This window comes from Vulpes lagopus, chromosome 11, assembly GCF_018345385.1.
Source record: "Vulpes lagopus strain Blue_001 chromosome 11, ASM1834538v1, whole genome shotgun sequence".
Lineage (NCBI taxonomy): Eukaryota > Metazoa > Chordata > Mammalia > Carnivora > Canidae > Vulpes > Vulpes lagopus.
The window spans coordinates 69577598-69595662 of NC_054834.1; positions in this window are offsets into that span (position 1 = coordinate 69577598).

Below are 18065 nucleotides of genomic sequence, written 5' to 3' on the forward strand. Positions count from 1 at the left end.
GGGCGGCTGTGCTGGGAGGGTGGGGCCTGGGGATGCAGCAGTGCTCTGGGGGGGCAGGGTGGCCCAGCTGTTCTCTGGGGGTGGGGCCGTGCCGGAACAGTGACCCAGAGTCCAGGGAAAGCAGTAAACTGACACCTGTGCTCCCACTGGGAGCCTGGGGGCCAGCAGCTTTATTTTCGTTTTCATTCACTCACACCCTGCAAGCAGCCCTTCCATTACTGAACCTCATCTTGTAGACAAAGAAACTGAGGGCCAGAGAGTCTGCAGGATAGCCTAGGGACACATGACTGGAGGGAGGGAAGGTGGGGTTGTCTTCTGCCTGTGGGGGTCTACAAGGAACCCCGCCATGAAGCCCAGCACCCCCCCCCCCGCATCCTGCACCTCCCAGCCCATCCTGAGAGGCTGTGGACGAGAGTAGGGCATAGGGGCAGGGCTTGCAGGCAGCCTTTACTGTGGGTGGGTGAATATGAGCGTGAGTGAGTGAGAGGATGGATGGATGGATGGTGGGTGGATGGTTGGTGGGTGAGTGGAAGGGTAGATGGGTGGATGAATGGATAGATGAATAGTGGGTGGATGGATGATATGGGTGGATAGATGGGTGGGTGGTGGGTGGGTGGATGGATGAATAGTGGGTGAGTGGATGGATGGATGGAGGAATAGTGGGTGGGTGGCTGGATGGATGAGTAGTGGGTGGCTGGATGGATAATGGATGGGTGGTGGGTGGATGACTGGATGGATGGATGGGTGAGTAGAAGGGTGGGTAGCTGTATGGGTGGACGCATAGGTGAGGAGTGGAGGAGTGCTTGGTTTCAGCTTGCTCTGTTGCCCCCACCTTGAATTCTTTATTTCTCTCTCTCACTAGCCTCTCCCCCCACCCTCACCCTTCTGGCAATCAATTTTCTATTCTCTGTGTTTCTATGAGTTTGTCTTTTTTAATTTTTAGATTCCACATATAAGGGATACCATGAGGTATTTGTCCTTCTCTGACTTATCTCACTTAGCACAATGTCCTCCTGGTTTATCTGTTATAATATGTGCCAGATTGCCTTTCTTTTTTAAGGGTGAATAATATTCCTCTGTGTCTATATCACATTTTCTGTATTTGTTCGTCCATCGAGGGACACTTGGGCTGTTTCCACGTCTTGGCTACTGCGGATAATGCTGCAGTGATGTGGGGTGTAGATCTCTCTTTGAGATAGATAGTGGTTTCATTCCGTGCAGGTGCACACTCAGGAGTGGATCACTGGGTCACATGGTAGCCCCACTGTTTCCCGGGGTGGCTGCCCCGGTTTGCATCCCCACCGGCTGTACACATGGGCTCCCTTTTGTCCACATCCTTGCTGGCGCTTGTCATCTTTTGGCCTTTGGATGGCAACTGTCCTAATAGGTGTGAGGTGATATCTCCTCTTGAATTTCTTAACTGTTTTTGGACGAGGGGCTCTACACTTCCATTTTGCAGAGGCTGTGCAGATTTTGGAGTTGGTCCTGAGTCTGTGCCACCAATAGTGCTAGGGGTGTATGTGGTGCTCCAGGTCCTCCCTCTGTCCTTCTTCCCTGTGGTTGACCCTCGAGGACACATCATGTGGGTACCCCTGCCCCTCAGCTTCTGAAGGATGCCATCAGCGAGAGCATGTCCTTCCCAGCTCTCCCGACATTCCCCTAGGGCTGGCCATGGTGGTGTCCCTGTGCTGATGGCTTTAGTCCTGTACCTGGGGTGGAGGCAGGGCTGCCCCCACAGCCTGGTTCTCAGGGTCTCAGTCACAGGGCCACCCTTCCAATCCAGCATGACCCAGTAGCCATGGCCCCTCTCAGCTGTTTTGAGCTGTGGCTCATTTCCATTGTTTCTCCAGCTCTGCTGGCCCAATTGGAGTGTAGGGTCTGTATCAAGGGGTGAATCAACATTGAACCACCTCTACACCCTGAATAAGCAATCCCTGAGTCAGCCAGTCCTATTGTGACCCTGGGCCCTGTCCTGACACTGAATTCTGTCCTGAGACTGTGTTTTATCACAGTCCCGAGTCCTGTCCTGATCCTCGGTCCTATCCTGATCCTGAGTCCTATTCTGATCCCAAGTCCTATTCTAATCTTGAATCCTGTTTGATCCTGGGTCCTGTCTGGATCTCAAGTCCTATTCTGATCCTGAGTCCTATTCTGATCCTGAATCCTATTCTGATAACAAGTTCTATCCTGATGCTGGGTTCTGTTCTGATGCTGGGTCTTATTTTAATCCTGAGTCTTGGTCTGATCTTGGATACTGTCCTGATCCTGAATCCTATCTTGATCCTGAGTTTTTATTTTGATCCTGGGTCTTATTTTAATCCTGAGAACTGTTTTGATCCTGGATCTTATTTTAATCCTGAATCCTGTCCTGATCCTGGATCTTATTTTAATCTTGAGTCTTGTCCCAATCCTGGATCCTATCCTGATCCTGAGTCCCATCCTGATCCTGAGTCCTTTCTTCATCCTCAGTCCTTTTCTAGTCCTGGGTCCTGTTTTGTTCCTGAGTCTTGTCCTGATACTGAGTCTTATTCTGAACCTGAGTCATGTCCTGATTCTGAGTCCCTTCCTGATCCCAAGTCCTGTCCTGACCTTGAGTCCTGTTCTTCCCAGAGGTGACAGGCACGATGGGACTGACTGGTCCAGAGTATTTCCCTGGACTCCATCCCCCCTTGTCTTCTAGGACACTTCCTGGGCTTTCACAGCCAGGACAGCATCAAGAATCACATCAGGAACATGATGAAGCAGTGCAGTGGGTTGAACAGTGTCTTCCTGGAACTGCAGAATACGACCTTATTTGGAAATCAGGTCTTCGCAGGTGGAGTCAAGTTGAGGTGAGGCCCTAATTCAATGGCTGGTGTCCTTGTAAGAGAAAAGAGGAGGAGAGGTGAGGTGCAGACACACAAGGAGAAAGGCCACATGAAGTCAGAGTTGGGCACCAGCTGGAGGCCGGGAGCATCAAGAATGCTGGCGGTCCCAGGAGCTGGAGGAGGCAAGAGGGATCCTCCCCCAGAGCCGTCAGGGAGGGCACGGCCCTGCTGACTCCACCGTGGACTTCCAGCAGAATGGGGGGGACAATCAACATCTACTGCCTTTGTGGCCATCTGTTCTGGGAGCCACAGAAAACTAACACAGGTAGCAAAGATGAACACGGCTTCAAAGCCAAGGACCCTGCTCCCATCGCCTTCAACGGACACAGAAGCTTTCTTGTTTTTCAGGGAACACGTGAGAGGAAATCATGGGCTATAGAAGCACAGAACTGTGAGAGCGCTGAGGTTATTGTAAGATTGAAGACAAACAAGTGGATGTGATTTCCCTGGGGAAGTGGCACAAACAGGAACCAGGAAATGACCGTGTGCCCAGCATCTCACCTGACCCCGGGCAGGTATATAAGGGCCCCCGGCCCAGGAGGCTCCACACCTGAACACCTCCCCTCTGTACCTGCTTCTCTGACCTGCTCCACCCTCCACCCACCAGAACCATGACCTGCTGTGGCTGCTCTGGGGGCTGTGGCTCCAGCTGCTGTGTGCCTGTCTGCTGCTGCAAGCCCGTGTGCTGCTGTGTGCCGGCCTGTCCCTGCTCTAGCTGTGGGTCTTGTGGGGGCTCCAAGGGGGGCTGTGGGTCCTGTGGGGGCTCCAAGGGGGGCTGTGGGTCATCCTGCTGCCAGTCCAGCTGCTGCAAACCCTGCTGCTCCCAGTCCAGCTGCTGCAAACCCTGCTGCTCCCAGTCCTGCTGCTGCAAACCCTGCTGCTCCCAGTTTTGCTGCTGCAAACCCTGCTGCTGTGAGTCCTGCTGCTGCAAACCCTGCTGTTCCCAGTCCTGCTGCTGCAAACCCTGCTGCTGTGAGTCCTGCTGCTGCAAACCCTGCTGTTCCCAGTCCTGCTGCTGCAAACCCTGCTGCTCCCAGTCCTGCTGCTGCAAACCTTGCTGCTGTGAGTCCAGCTGCTGCTGCAAACCCTGCTGCTCCCAGTCCAGCTGCTGTAAGCCTTGCTGGTCCCAGTCCAGCTGCTGCAAACCCTGCTGCTCTCAGTCCAGCTGCTGTGTCCCTGTTTGCTGCCAGTGCAAAGTCTGAGATGGTGACCAGAGGCCTCAAGTAAGTTCAATCTCCCAGGAAGTGAGCAGACCTTCATCAGTTCTGGGTACTTTCCGGACCCAGGAAGAGTTTTCTGAATCCTGAGGAAGAGAATGACCCTGCCATGGTCCTTTGCTTGTCCTGTGACTCCCCTTTCTGTTACTTACCAGAAAGAGCCTCCTCTTCCTCACCCCATCCGTCCTGGCCTCCAACACCTACAGCCTGAAATTTCCTCTGCGAGTACTCTCCAGGTCCAGCCCAGGAGGTGACCCTCCGTGCCCGTGGGCTCCTACTGACTCTCACTCTTTGCACTTTCCCTCATGCTTCTCCCAAGCCAGCTGGGCAACCAAGATCAGAAGTAGGGGCACAAACTATATCTGAGGTTCTTAAGGTCCAGTTGGGCCTTCAATCCCTTTAAATAAAATGTTCTGCACCCAGCAGCCTTGCTCTCATTGTGGTTCTCTTCCTCACATCTTTGTCATTGTATTCCACCTGTCCATTTTCTTCCTTCGTGTTTATGGAGCACCTGCTATGTCCCAGGCTCTCTACTCTGCCCTGGAGACCCAGCAGACCCTTGGCCCAGGTTCCTGCTCTGGGAGGGCCTGGCTGACCCAGTTGTCCAATAAGGTTGGTCCTGCTGTTTCTGCCTATCCCAGGGGCTGAGGGTGGAGCACCAGACATGGAGTGGGCACACACCTGGGCAAGGTCCCAGGGCATAGGTGACATGGGTGCAATCCGAACCCCTCCATCTGACTGCTTGTCCTGCTTGAGGCCAGGATGGAAGGTTGAGCCAGTGCCAGGGGCTTTGATTTATTAAAGATCGTGGGAGGGCAGAGGCGCCAGGGAGAGCGCACACCCTCTGTCCTAGGAGGCAACAGATGTACATGTACACACACGCTGGGAGTGCACGGCTGGGGAGGTGGCTACAAGGCTGCATGGGGTGCCTGCCTGGGGCTCGTGTCTGTCCCGGGCCTTTGGGGTGCACAGGTCAGGTTGCTGGTTCATGCACAGGAGCGGGCACCTGCTCAGCCAGGAGGCAAGAATTGGGGTGTGTGTCAGCTTCCTTCCTGGGCCCCCAAGCCCTGTTGGGTTTGGGGAAGGTCAGATTCCTGGCCACTGTTGGATCTAGGCCTGGACTGGCAGGGCTGGGGCAGCACCTCCCCTGAACCATGGAGAGGACCTGGGCTGGCCAGGGGCGACTCCTCCCAGCCATTCTCAGGCAGGCTCTGCCCTCAGCCCCTGACCCCCAGACTGCCAGTTGCCTCATGTCTTGGGGACCAGCTTTGGGCATCAGAAAGGCTGCCTCTTTCTGTCCGGCTGTTCCCAACCAGCAGTGCCCATTCTACTTGGACCTAACTTAGCATCTCCCTTCACCTGAGAACTATGACCAACCGGCCATAGGGAGATGTTTACGCACTTTGTCCTAAATGTATCTTTAAAACCACAGGCAACCTGGTGATTAGGGAAGTTCCCTTAAGCCACAGAGCCAGTAAGTCGCAGCTGGCATCTAAAGCAATGTCACTTTGTCCCGGGTCTGATGCCGCCCAGCCTTGCTCGGAAGCCAGCTGACACACCCAGAGGGTGAAAATTATCTCAGAGCACCAGTTCTGCAAGAATATGGCCCCCAACCCCCAAAGGAAAGAAAGACTGGAGGGCTCCATGACATCATGGCCCCAGGTCTGGGGACATGACCACCAAAGAGCCCAGTTTTTGCTGTGAGCTCCCTGGCAGCCAGGACTAAAAGGGGGAAGAGAAGCCACATAGGCCTTATCCCTTAGGAGAGCAAGCAGAGAGGCTTACAGAGTATGACCTTCATGTTGTGCTGGAGTGAAGATCATGTGGGGTGATGGGCCCCAGAATAGAGGGTGCCCTCCAGGGCAGAGACTGCCCAGGGCCACTTCAGTAAGATTTAAGGGACCAATTCACAGGCCTGATTTGGAAGAGAAGCATTTTTGCAAGTCTACGGCTTGATGAACTCACGCAGGGGACAATGGATTTGAAGTTCACATCCATTGGATGTCGGAGGATCACTGGTCTGGCACAGAGCAAAGATGTGATGTACCCATTCCCGAGTGAGATGCTTAATTTTATGTGTCAGCTTGGCTGGGCCGTGGTGCCCGGATATTCAGTCAAACGTTATTCCGGATGCATCTATTTTTTGGATGAGATTGATATTTAAATCTGTGGACTTTGAGTAAAAGCAGAAGACGGTCCACAGTGTGGGTGGGCCTCATCCAATCAGTTGAAGGCCTGAGTAGAACAAAAGACTGACTTTCCCAAGCAAGAGGGAATTTTGTCAGTGGACAGCCTGTGGGATCCACCAGCGATATTGGCTCCTACTGGTTTGCCAGCAGGACGCCTTTGCACTCAACATGTAACTCTTACCAGAGTCTGTGAGGCTGGTCTCCCGGCTCTGACTTTGGGCTCACAGAGCCTCCACAATGTCACGAGCCAATTCCTTAAAATAAGTGTCTTTCTCTACCCACACATCCTGTTGATTCCGTTGCTCTGGAGAACGTGGCCCAACACACGGCCCGCTGGCTGCAGGGACGCTGCCCACAGACCCATCTGGCTGTCCTGGGCCTCTTCAGTGTCATCTAGGACAAGAGAGGCCACAGCTCAACTAGCCAGTGCTGGGAAAGATGCCCGTCCCACGGGAAGACTCCGGCACTTCCCTTTGGCAGGTGCACACATGTTTTGGGGCCATGTGGCCTCCTGGGACACCCAGCCGCTGGGCCTGCCCCCGGAAGATGCCCGGGAACTGCAGAGAGCCTGCGCTAGAGGCATCAGCCTCAACCTCAAAGCTGCAGCGGGGGCGTGGGACAGGGCAGGTCTGCTGCCTCCCAGTCCCCGTCTTCCTCGCCCTGCCCCAGGGCGGGAGGGCACGTCCTGTGAAGTCCCAGGGTGGGGGTGGGGGTGGAGGTGGGAGGCAGGACCTGGCGCTTCCAGGGCTGCACCCACTCTCGGATGTCTTCTGGTTCTAGAACCACCAGAAGGCGCATGACCTGGAAAATCCTGGATCCTTAAAATCTTTTCTTAAAAGAATGTAAGGGGTGCAGTAAAAAGAATCCTTTAAAATCCTTAGCTGAGCTTGTAAAAGTACAGGCGGTCAGCGTGGAACAAAAGGGGGGGCCCAGACCTCAAACATGTTGGCTTCTACTGCTGCCACACCATGCAGAGGTGAAGTCACAGAAAGGGGACGTATCATGCAATAGATCTCGCTGGGGTTTCAGAAGCCCTCTTACAGCCGCCCTCTGATCAAGAAAACTCTGGCATGCAGGGGTCACTGCCCTCAGCCCCCGATGCCCACCCCCGACTTTGCTGAGTGAACACGTGTCTCCTTCTGACACAGGTGCAGAAGGAGGTGGACGCAGGCACTCTCCCGTGGTGGCACCCACACACTCCCCACTCCTCCCAGACTTCAGACGGAGGGCAGGAGGCAGGGGCCTGGCCGTCCAGTGGGCAGTGGGTGCTGAGGGCTCCTGCACAGGGCTGACAATCCTGAAGCCCCCACCCCACACCCAGGGGCAGGTGGCCTAGGACCCCACCTGCCGTCCAAAGGAGAGAGCAGGAAACCTCTCTGCTCTGAGTCTGAGGTCCAGGGGGTGTCAGAGTGCATCCCCCAGCCTCCCCCTGCAGAAGGGACATCTTCAGGTCCCGCAGGGGGAGGTCTGAGCGGAAAGGGGTGCCCACACCTCTCAGACACACTCACCCAGAAGGCAGCCTCACACACAGGTGGCTGGGGCAGGATGAAGGGTGGGGACAGCCTGCCCCCACGAGGGTGGCCACCTGGGAAGGTGGGGAGGGCAGCCCACGTTCATGGTCGCAGCTGAGCGGGGTCTCGAGCTGAGCGGAGCTGGGTTGGGAGGAGGGCATACGTCTTAGCTTCTTAGCTCAAATACTACAGACTTTCAGTTTGTACCAGCTTTTAGTAGATTTTATTGAACAAACATCGCTTTGTTTGAAATGACCATTGGGCCATTGCCAGAGACTACGTGGCCACTGGTGTTTTTTTAGACACATCTCTATTTCCCTTGGGGGTGATCTGTGGAGCTCCCCATGATGTTCTGCTGAGGGCAAAGCCCCTGTCACTTTATTACTAGGGGAAGTGATGAAAACCATGAGCTCCTCCAATGGTTAAACTCTTGATGAAGAAGTGGAAGAAAACAAATGTCCCTGACGTCAGCTTTCCTTCCTGCTTTGGGCGAGAGCCGTAAGATTTCACGACCACCTGTTATGCCCACGTTGCAGGGAGTTCCACGGATTACTTTTGTTTTTTACACATATTTGTGTTTATGACTCAGGTCACAAGACGGTCACCCACATGTCCTTTTAAATATGCTACAGTTGGGATCCCTGTGGGTGGCTCAGCGGTTTGGCACCTGCCTTTGGCCTAGGGCGGGATCCTGGAGTCCCGGGATCCAGTTCCGTGTCAGGCTCCCGGCATGGAGCCTGCTTCTCCCTCCTCCTGTGTCTCTGCCTCTCTCTCTCTCTGTCTCTCTCTCTCTCTCTGTCTGTCTATCATGAATAAATAAATAAATAAATAAATAAATAAATCTTTAAAAAAAAATAAATACACTACAGTCATGCAGCTTGGGTTTGAACCTATGGTTGGCGGAGAGTTGATTTTGTACAACCGTGGGGGTTCGGCCTTTGTCATATGGCTGTTGAGCTTTCCACCTCCATTTGTTTTGTTTTTTTTTTTCCACCTCCATTTGTTGAGAAAGGCTGTCCCTCCCCCACTCGGCTGCCTTTGTGTCTCTGTCAGAGCTGGGTGGGGGGGGGGGGGGGTCCTCAGGCGACTCCACGTGGGTCCCAAGGCAAATGTGGCTATAGGCAGGGAATACCACTGCTCTCGCTGTATTTCCATTTTCAAAACTGTTTTGGCTTTTTTAATTGTTTTGCTTTCCACCATAAATTTCATTTTGTCCCTTTTAAAAAATATTTTATTCATTTATTCATGAGAGACACAGAGAGAGAGGCAGAGACACAGGCAGAGGGAGAGGCAGGCTCCATGCAGGGAGCCCAATGTGGGACTTGATCCTGGGTCTCCAGGATCACGCTCTGAGCCAGAGGCAGACTCTCAAAGACTGAGCAAGCCAGATGCTTCTAAATATTTCATTTTTGGAACTAGTTTTTTAAAAATAGATGTTATTTATTTTAAAATAGCCTTTATTTTTTAGAGCACTTTTAGGTGCTCAGCAAAACTGGGTGGAAAGTGTACCAGTTGCTGTGTCCACCTGCTTCCACACATGGTCCCCACTTTCGACATCTCCCCAGGTGGTGCATTTGTTATGTTCCATGAGCCTACATGGACATGTCATTATCACCAAAAGTCCATTGTTTACACTAGGATTCAGAAACATGATAAAATTCTCCTGGTGAAGAAACCATGAGTGTTTGCCAGCCCTGGGCTTCTGAGGGTCAGACCTGGAGCAGCCCATTGAGAGGCTGGTTCTGTCTCCCACGCAATCCTCCCATCCCAAGGGGAGGGTCGCGGGTGAGGGAGGGAAGTGTCCCCTCCCTCTGTGATGCTGGCGACTCTTAGAAAGTCACTCAGAGGCAACTGTTGTGGGCTGAGCTGTGTCCCCCCCAGATTCATATGTGAAGCTCTGACCCTCATGACCTCAGAATGTGATCTCAGTTGAGAGCGTCTATTTTTTTTTTTTAAAGATTTTTCTTTATTTACTCATGAGAGACACAGGCAAAGGGAGAAGCAGGCTCCCCATGGGGACTCGATCCCAGGACCCTGGGATTACAACCTCAGCCGAAGGCAGACACTCAACCACTAAGCCACCCAGGTGCCCCAAGAGGGGGTCTTTAAGAGAGGTAATTAGGTTAAAATGAGGTCACCGGGGTGGCCCTGATCCAGTGTGACTGGGGTCCTGGTAAGAAGAGGGATGACCTTATGAGGACCCAGGGAGAGCATGGCAGTCCACACACATGCAGAGGACCTGAGGCTGGATGGCAGGACGGACAAGGCTGGACGACAGGATGGACTTGGAGTGCAGGGCAGTTCCACACACAGCAGCAGGTGGGACAGAGGTGGGACATGTAGCCTGTCCACTCTGCAGTGTGGTGTCTCGATGTGGCACACAGCTCACCTTGTATGACATCACGCCATCTACCGCACACAGTCATGCTGCGTGAGGAACACACCTAGGTCTGAAACTGCAACGAGGAACTATCATTTCTTATATTTATTCATTCAATGTCCCAGAGGGTGAAGAAGTCACTGCACAGAATAAAACAGAAATGGTTGTCCTGAAGGCTGCACGGGTAGTCAGGAGCCTTTATGGGGAAGAGTCCCAGACTGGAAAGCAGTTGGTGTCTATTCAAAAATGAAAGAGTTAGGTATTTACTGTGGGAGATCAGAGATGGGAACAAGTAAATGGGACACTGAACAAAAAAACACTCTGTGTTAAAGAAACAGAAATTGAAATCAAAACCTCCATATAAAGAAAACCTAGGGTCCCATGGCTTCTGCAGCAAACATAAGCAAGGCAGCAAATATAAAATGCAAATAAAAACCCTTGAGATAACTCAAGATGTGCATTACCTTGACACCCAAGGACGGTGCAAGGAAGGAAAGTGGCAAGTCTGTCGCCCTCCTGAGAGCAGATGCAAGAAAGAGAAATCACAACAAACATAGCAGCGTTTTAAGATAATAAAGCAAAATGAACATTTTAGATTTATTTGGGGCATGCAAGGTTGTTTGAATACCAGGGGGAATCAAATACTGTGATTTGCAAATGAACTTATTAAAAGAGGAAAATCACATAATCAAATCAAAAGGTGAAGAAAACCATTCAATCATATCCTATATCAGTTTAATAAAACTGAGCCATTTCTGGGACACCTGGGTGGCTCATTGTTTGAGCATCTGCCTTTGGCTCAGGTCGTGATCCCAGAGGAGTCCTGGGATGAGTCCCACATGGGGTTCCCTGCAGGGAGCCTGCTTCTCCCTCTGCCTCTCTCTGGGTCTCTCATGAATAAATAAATAAAGCCTTTTCAAAAAATTAAAATACAAAATTAATAAAACTGTTAAGATCCATGTTCATAAAGTGAGAAATAGTCCCAAAGCGATGAGTAAGTGAAGAGCCATCGCAAATGCTTCCACCACCACCCCCAACATCTTAATGATTTTAAATGATTGAGATTTGCATTTTCACAACAAAAGAGGAAGTGTTGGAAGCCCTGAAGACAGTGAGGGGGCGCGGGGAGTCCTGTGTGGGAGCTGCTGGAGGGGTGGGCAGCTGCTCTCCCAGGAGGCACAACAGCCACAGGTAGCGGACCTGGGGAGCCCGAAACGCGAATCGGGAAATGGGGAAACCACTCCCTTTGTGTTCCTCAGTCTGGAAATGTCCACCCTCTGGGTTGGATGATTAAATTGGGTGGAATCTGGAGTGAACGCCCTTAAGGATACCGTAGAAATAAGCCCGGCGGGTGCATGGAGGGGCACTGCCTGGGGCGCTGGCTGTCCATCCTGAGGGGACCACGGGGACCTGGTGCTCACTGTTGGCTCGCCATCTGCCCCCACATCTGTGTTCCCATCAGCTCTCTAATGTGCAGTCCGTGCTTTTGCAGATTTGCAAAGTTTCTCCTGTCTGTGGCATTATAGCAAAAATGTCAATATTAGCATATTGAGAATACCAGGGCAGTTCCTTTAGCTGGTAACGGCGATCTACAAACACCCAGAGCAAATGTCATCCCAAAGCGTGCGGCCCGGAAAGACGTATCTGCGGGGAGAGGGTGACCTCTACTTCACAGCGCAACTGAAGTCGGTGCATCAACGGAAAACAAACACGGCGGCGTCTGTGGATTAGGAAGGAAGAGCGGGGCCTGGAAGTTTGCAGGCAAACAGACGCTGTGGTCGTTGGATATGTGGGAAATCCAGGAGTTACAAAGAATATCGTGAAAATAAAAATCCCCTTTGTAAGGATGCCGAATACAGGATGGCTCCTTAGAAGTCAGATGCATTTCTTTACATCAGCAGCAGACTCTTGGGAAAGAGTATTTCACACCGTAACATTTACAATAGCATAAAAATCAAGTATCTGAAATAAATCTTACAAGCGCTGTAAGACCTTGATACAGAAAACTGCAGAGTGTTTTGGGGAGAACTTTAAAAGGGCTTAAGTGGGGCCACCTGGGTGTCTCAGTCAGGTTAGTGTCTGACTCTGGGTTTCGGCTCGGGTCCTGGTCTCAGGGTCATGGGATCCAGCCCCCACCCGTCCCAACCCACTCAGCGGGGAGTCTGCTTGAGACTCTCTCTCTCTCTCTCTGCCCCTCCCCTCTTCTCCCTAAATAAATAAATCAACCATTTTTTTTTAAAGGGCTTAAATAAATGAAACTTTACGGCACACTTACTGATTTGAAAAATCTAATCTTAGAAAAATGGAAATTCCTCCCAGATGTATCTATAGATTTCATCAGAATCCCAGTGGGTTTCTTTTCCCCCCCTGCTGAATAAGTTGATTCTACAATTAAAAAAAAAAAGTTGATTCTACAATTAAATGAATATCAAAAGTAGAAAAGTGAATAAATTAGGGAGAAGACCCCTGGGTCAAGTAGGTGTTTGGACTCAACTATTAAGCTACGGTAATTCAGATTCTGGGGTTCAAGGACCAACAAGTACACCCTGGAGATGGTCCCCTGCAGGAGAGGACACCTGCTAGGTGGCCGGGACTGCCCATGAAGCAATCACCAAGGACAGCACTCCAAACCTTGGAGGGAGCAGTGAATAGGGCAAGAAGTGGCAGGAGCTCACGAATCCTATTAGCAAAAGCATTAATTCTGGCAGAAAAAACACGAATAAGACATGATGGGACATAAATCACGTGGGTTTGTGTAAAGACAGTGCAGGCGCATGGAAAGCAGACTGCGGAGTGGGGTGCGACACTGTATGTAGTGACCCGTGTGCTGTGGTAGGGAGCGGCTCCCGTCTTCCCCGGACTCCTGTGGCCCCAAGGCTTCAGCAGGCGGCAGGATGGTTCTGTTTTGATCGTTCCTCGGTGTGGGCTTGTGTGGCACTAGTGTACGGGTTCCGGGCAGCGTGTCAGCCTGCTCGGGTCGCATGAGATGCCACCACCATCTCTGTCGGCCCTCGGCCCTGGGTCCCCACGGCCTCCAGCGAGGAGAGCCCCAGCGGCATCTTTTGTTCTGATATTTGGTCCTTGACTCCGGGTCCATGACGCTGAGCTCCTGAATCGCTTGGAAACTCCTGGGTGACAGGAGCATCTTTTGTTCTACGGAGGTGACTCAAGGTGGGGGTTCCTGGGGGGTTGGTCACCAGAAAGACCAGACCTGATTAGAAGCTTACTGCTCTCCACCCACCCCCCTTTCCAGAGGAGCCTCTGAAACATCCAGAGCGTGGGGTCTGGTGAGCTTCCAGGCCGGGGACCATGTGTAGGTTTGGGGGGACAGGTGCACCCCAAGAGGCTGTGGGAGCTCCACGCCCTTCCCACACACTTGGTCTTGCACATGTCCTCTATCTGGATGCTCCCCCGTGTCCCCTGCCATGTCCTTTCATCACAGGAACTGGTAAATGGCAAGGGCATGGCTTCCCCAGTCCTGGGAACCGCGCGAGGAATGCGGCGGAGCCTAGGAGGGGTGGTGGGTGCCCCGATGCACGGCCTGCTGGGTCTCGTTCTCCCTGTGATTATGATTGCTCCCCTGGGTTCCCTACCAACCTCCGTGCTCACGGAGCCTCCACCTTACTCATCTGCAGGTGGACTCATGATTTCCTGTCATAGTCGATGGATTTAACCTTTACTGACAGGACATACTCTGAAGCTCAGCCGGGCCTGATTGGGTGGGAGTGGGGTCACGCCTCCTTGGATCTTTGCTTCCAGGTCATCTTGCGGGGCATGGTCCCAGCCTGGGTGCCACCTGCTGCTGGCTGCTCCCCAGGGAGCCCAGTCCCTGCAGGGGTTCAGCGACCTTAAGAGCCAGGATCGGGGCATTGGCGAGCTTGCTGTTTTTGGGGTATTATGGCTGGCCAACCCTCCCTGTGGGGACAGCTGTGGGTGTCTCAGTTCCCCAGTCCCATTCAGCACTGTGGCTCTTCCCTGTGTCCCTTGACACTTCTCACCAACTCCCATCCGTTTTACTGTATGTACGTACTGGACCAAACCCCCTACCTGTGTCCAGCCTCCCGTCATCTTCACAGCCCCTGCCCTAGGCACCTCCTTCTCCCCACAAACCTTCTTGGCTCCACCCTCCAGTGGCTCCCTCTCTCTTGGGTGCAGTCACCCACATGCAGGTGCACATCTCAGTCTTGTCTGAGCGGTTTCTTCCAGAGACAGCCTCTTCCATGCATTGTACTTACTTATGAATAAATATAGGAGTAACTTCCCCAGGGAAATCACTTGGGTCCAAACAAGGCTGGGCACATGTACCGATTTGTTTTTATACATATATGAAAATGTATGTGCCTGAGTTGATGGCATTCATGAATATATTTGTATAAATGCCTGCGGGTCATGCGGGGAACACAAGGCGTGTCCACACAGCTTAACGACTTTTATAAAACAAAAACTCACATAACCACCACCGGTGTCAAGAAGTAGAAGTTCATCAGCACCCTGATGTCCCCCCGTGTGCCCTGATTCGGCAAACGGACTGGTGTGTTTTTCTTTACATTCCCTTCTTTTTGTGTCCCACTGGTCCTAACCCAGTGGAAAATGTTGGTAATTGTGACCATATTGAAACTGGATGTTCTGTTTATTAGAAACAGGGAAGAGCACTCTGAGAGCCTCCGAGCAGGACAGGGCTGGGCCATCGAGGGACGGAAATAAGATGTAGACGGAGCCACCAGGGTACCAAGAAGAAACCCATGGCCTTGGAGGAAGGACATGCTCAAGCTAATAAAACAGACATTTAGCCAGAGGACATGCAAGTGGCAGCAAGCATATGACAAAGATGCTCGTGTCATGAGTGTCAGGGAGCACAGGCTGGAGCCAGGAGGAGACCCCACCCTGCCTCCCGCAGGATGGCTTAAGGGGAAGGAGACAAGGTGCATGGGAGCTGACATTCCTGCCCTGCTGCCCTGCTCCACTGCTCTCTGGGCCTTGGGCTGGGCTCTAGGGGCGCACCTCGTCTGCCCCTCAAACCACCCCGGGGCTGCTCCCTCTCTGTCCATAGCCCAGCAGGTGCCTCCAGGGCAGGGCGGTGTCTCTTCTGCCTCAGAATAGCCTCCCCTGGACCTGCCCCCGGGGAAATCGATTGAGGACATCTTCATCTGCTGGTGGGCCCTGCAGCTTGTCAGGGTCAGAGACTTGCTGACCCCCGTGCCGCACCCCCCCCCCCCCCGTCTGACCCAGAGTCTCTATTCAGTGGGAGCATGAGGGGACCTGAGAACCCGTGATGAAGAACATTCTGTGTTTCCAGTGTCTGGAGAAGAAGGTCAGGCTGGAGAATGTGGCCCCTGTAGCCAAGGTGAGAGAAGCTGGGGGCCACCCGCACAGCACCCCTCCTCACACCGTGCAAGTACTATGCACACTTGTACACACATGCACATGGTCAGTCTCGGCAATTAGACCCACTTGCCATTCAGCCACTTGGTCTGGATCCTTTGAAACTGGACTGCATGGGCTAGATGTCACGAGGGCAGTGGCTGGGGCCCAGCAGGTGGCATGGGGGAGGGGAGGGCAGGGAAAGTCCCTCACCGGAGATGCACATGGAGGACAGGAAGACAGCAAGCCGAGGTGACCGGCTCATTCGTTAAGACAAGTATTTATTGAGCGGCAATTGCCTGCCAGACGCTGTGCAAAACCAAATAAACAGAGGGAGGGGGAGCTGGGGGATGGGGGCTGAGGGGGCCAGGGAGGGCTGGAGGGGCAAAGACACAGAATGGAAGCCAGAGACCGAGGCTGGACCCACCGCCCACCCGCATGCTGGGGTGACAGTGCCTCAGGGGCCCCGCCCAGCGCGTGCCAGCCCCTCTCCTGAGCCCAAGGGTGGGGAAGACAGCGCCCTTGGGGCATGGCAGCATGCTGCCCAGGAAGGATGCAGACCCCTGCTAAGGGTGCCTTTGCTGGTTGCAAGGCCACTGTACCATTGTGGCTATACGAGCCCAACTGGGCAGGGCATGTTCCACGGAAGAGCTGGGCCGCGGCCCCTGTGGTGGGGATGCATTTCCTCCGGGTTCCTGTCCCAGGGGTCAGCCAGCTGCTGGTAGCAAAAGCTTCAGGAACAAGAGCAAAGAAGACATTTCGTCCTTACTTACCTGGCCCCGCTGAGCAGAGTAAAGCCAGCTGGACACCGGGGGAGGGCCTCAGCTCACCCGCATTCCCCAGCTCTCCAGACGCCCTCCCCATGATGCTCTGACCCTCACTCCTCCAGGAAGCTGCTGGGCTCTGGTGGGAACCCACTGGCTGTGCCCTCGGAAGCTTTGGGGGCATCCAGGTCGGAGCTGACGCCGGGCCAGGCAGATGTCCAGATGCTCCTCCTGGGGGCCACCTGGAGGGCTCCCTGCTCCCCTGTATGGGGTGGCCACAATTTAACTCCCTGCAACCTTGCAGGGGCCCCAGCTCCCCCCACCCACATCTTGCCACTGTCTGGGGTCAGGGGTCATGGCATGGCGTCCCATGCCTGCTTACTACCCCTCCTGGGCTTCTGGGTCTGACCAGGGGCTGGGGTCCTGCTCACTCACCCACGCACCTCCCAACCACCCAGGCCCTGTTTGCTTGAAGTCCCCATGCCCAGCCTCTTCACACTCTTACCTGGGAAATGCTTCCGCAGATCAGATCTGCTTCTTCTAGGAGCCCTGCCTCAACTGGCCCTCTCACAGACACCCCTGCCTTCCTGCTCTACGTGCCTCAGCACGCAGACCTGTGGACCCACCAGGATTCAGGTCCCAGCAGCCTGGTCATTTCATGATTGTCTAGTGCCCTCTTGTCCTCACCAGATGCCCAGCCCAGTGTCCCACTCTTTAGCCCCCCAGACACCTTCCTTCTGGTGGATCTTCCCCCAGTGGGCACCTCGGGTAGAAAACCATGGAGCTCCTGGACGTGCACCCTCAGCTGACCCTGTTGCCGCCCTGGAGACTGAGGGCATGGCCCCCCTGCCCCGGGTCTCTTGCCCAGGAAAGACTCCAAGCACCTCACACCCCATTAGGCCCTGCCCTGCTCCTGGCTTGCCCCCCTTTCCCAGGGAGGCCAGAGGGGAACCCCAATGCCTGGCCCCAGGTCCACACATCTACCGCATCCCCCAGCGACTCTGCCTTGGTCCCAGGTGAAGGAGAAGTCTGTCTCCTGCTGCCTGGATGCTGCCTCCACCGGGCTCCATCTGCACCTTCTCTGCACCCATGCCCCCCTGACCGCCCTGGTCACCTCGCCTTCTCCTGCTGACTCTCCATCACCACTGACCCTGAGCCCTGGGCATGGCTTCTTGCTCTGATGGCATCCCCACCTCTCTTCTCCCTTCATGGCCACTTGTTGCCATGTCCCCATCCCTCCAAGCAGAGCTTTTTGCCCCTTGCCTTGCTTCCTTCCTCCACTTCAGGCCCCTAACTTCAATGGGCACCCCTGGCCTCTCCCTCCATGACCCCCTACACTCCTGGCTTTCCTACGGGGATGCCCCTTCTTCCTGTCAGCCCTCCAGACAGGGGTGGTGCTCCTCGGGTGGTGCTCCTCAGGCCCTGTGCCGGCTGTCACTGCTCAGGCCGCCCAGGCTCCCCGCAGAGCCTCCAAACCACAGCTTCAGCCCAGATGGCTCTCCTGCTCCCACAGGGTTCCTCCTGATGTCCCCATATTAGTGCACAGCCCTGGCCAAGTCGGACATGCAGGGATTCCCCTCTGGCTCCTCCCCACCCACTTCACCTGTACATCCAGACCATCACCAAATCCTATCAGCCTCTCCCCTGAGATACGGTGACCCCCTCTGCAGCTGCCCCAGCCCACACGCCATGGTTCCCATCTCTGTGGATGATGCAGCCCGTACTCCGCCTTGGCCTCTCCAAGGGGTCCTGATGCTCCAAACAACACCATCCTCA